We start from the raw sequence: 2238 nt of genomic DNA, 5'->3' as shown, positions 1-2238 counted from the left end.
AATTTTCAACCACATAAAGAATTCATCTTATGGTTTTATACTGTACCCCCCAAAATAGTACTCGAATGTGCTACTGTAATTTTAATTGATGTCAATACCTACAATTTTGGCAGTCGCCAACAATGTTCCAAAATTTTTATTTTCGTCTTTCCACTCTCCCAAATTTCACCCTAAGTTTCTTGTTTTTCTTTCCAGCAATAAAGGGATTAAAAAGTCCTAATATTCTACTCCTCTATAACTTAATGTGAAAACAACTGAACAAGTGAGTGGGTGTGGCCCACTCCTTCTAAATTCTCTTAATTAATATTAATAATATGGCCAAATTACCAATTACCCCTCATTAAAAGTCTGATTTATTACAAATATTATACAAAAAGTAGAGCAAATGGGAATTGCAGCCGAAAAGTTACACACTTGTTAAAAAGGTATATATATGCTTCATTGACCCATAATATACATATGGTGAATAGTGGCTAATTACAAGTCTTAACTAGTACTTCAATAACTAATAGGAGCCTAACTAACGTAGTAATCTTAACTAACATTAGGAATTATGAAAAGACATAACTACGCGACTGACTAACAGTATCCCCTTCACTAATTCTCTTCCTCTACTGTTAGAACTTCAATATCATGTTGGGCGTCTTTGGGATTTGACGACTTTGATGTCTTCTGCTCTTTTTCTTTACCCCAGAGCACAAGATACAATCTCGCTATTATTAAACCACCACCTAACACACTAGACATAACAAGTAAATCCAAGAATCATGTCACAACTTATATTTGTTTCTTACATACATATAAAACACAAAATAGATTGAAAGTTTTAGTAAGAAAAAGAAAATGATTTGATTTGATTTACCTTCCAACATATAGTGCCTCACTAAGAAGCATTACACATGACAGTGCTACAAATAAAAGGGTCACAGGGTTGAAAGTTGATACAAACAATGGGCCCCTTTTCAGGGAGCACCATGTCATCAGAATTACAACCACCCCTGAGCCTAAAAATCCCTACATAAGAAAAGGGACTAGTATTAGTTACGTACAGAATCTAATGCAAACACTATATCGCACATTCGCACTTATACTATCTCCCTACCATATAAAGAACTGTGAAAAGTCATATCGACCAACCAAGCTTCCATTGATAACTTTTGCACTTAAAAAATAGTGCAAATATGGATCACTGGATCGAACCCATAAGGCTCATCCAAGCAGCTCTAGTATAATGGCACGGATAGTCATTACCTACTTTTTCCTATGAAAAAGGGGTTAGGAAGATAATAAAATAAGTCAAAACACATAATTTTAAACAAAGAAAAGTGGAAAGTATAATTGAAGTCATTTACCAGCAATACCATCCAAAGTGAGTAGCTGAGACAAGACAACATGGCAAGTATTACACCCAAGGCCATGTTTTCGGTTTTCGATCCTGTTGCAGTAGTATAATGTAGCAAATGCATCTTAATAGGCACTTTTCGACCTTTGTAAAAGGTCATTATCATGGCTCCTATGACAGAAACAATTATTCCCAGGACTTTTGCCTTTCCACTTGCCCTATGCAGTGATAATTGCTCAGATCTATCTGTGAAAGTTATTTTAGATAAGTGAGTAAAAATGATGATGGAAGGAAGCATAAGCTAATGACACACCCTTTTATTTCGAAGATGCAGGATAACCTGAGGAGGACCTCTATAATGATTGTCATGGCTGGGGCAAGATTGTCAACGCCGATACAAATGTTGGAGAGGTCAACTCCATACTTTCAAAGTATAGATTGTAGAAGGCCGATCCTCTGATACACAATTATAAATAAGGGAAAAGGACATCACGTAGCACTTTTGAAAAATAATGGCCCACGTTTCACGTTTTGGACAAAACTAACACTCCGAATATTTTAAATGTCATTTATTAGCCCTTCATTTAATAAGGCACAAGCTAAAGGAAAAAGGCTTACAGTTGTCCTTTTTTCGAAAAAAAAGATTTAACTGATACGTACATTTACCTTTTTCAACTGTTCTTTCCGATTAGGGTTTTTCAACGTCTGTAGTGATGAAATTCAAGAAAAAGCTTAATATTGATACGAAATTAGCTGGTAAAGGTATAAGATATGATACTAATTTCATTGTTAGTGATGATGATTCTGAAGATTTAACAAATCGTGATGTTCAATTGAAGGATTTGAAAAATGTTCATGCTACTCCTAGTCGAATTACTAGGTCTCAAGGTAAATTA

At 34.8% G+C, this 2238-nt stretch overlaps 1 pseudogene; it reads right to left on the bottom strand.

Moving 5' to 3' along the window:
• Positions 1–423: 423 nt before the first annotated feature.
• The window catches only part of LOC124892429, a 31927-nt pseudogene continuing 30112 nt past the window's right edge, over positions 424–2238 (bottom strand).

This window comes from Capsicum annuum, unplaced genomic scaffold (genome assembly GCF_002878395.1).
Source record: "Capsicum annuum cultivar UCD-10X-F1 unplaced genomic scaffold, UCD10Xv1.1 ctg4722, whole genome shotgun sequence".
NCBI classification, from domain to species: Eukaryota; Viridiplantae; Streptophyta; class Magnoliopsida; order Solanales; family Solanaceae; genus Capsicum; species Capsicum annuum.
Note: the sequence above shows the minus strand (reverse complement) of the source record. Positions and strands in the feature narration are given on the sequence as shown.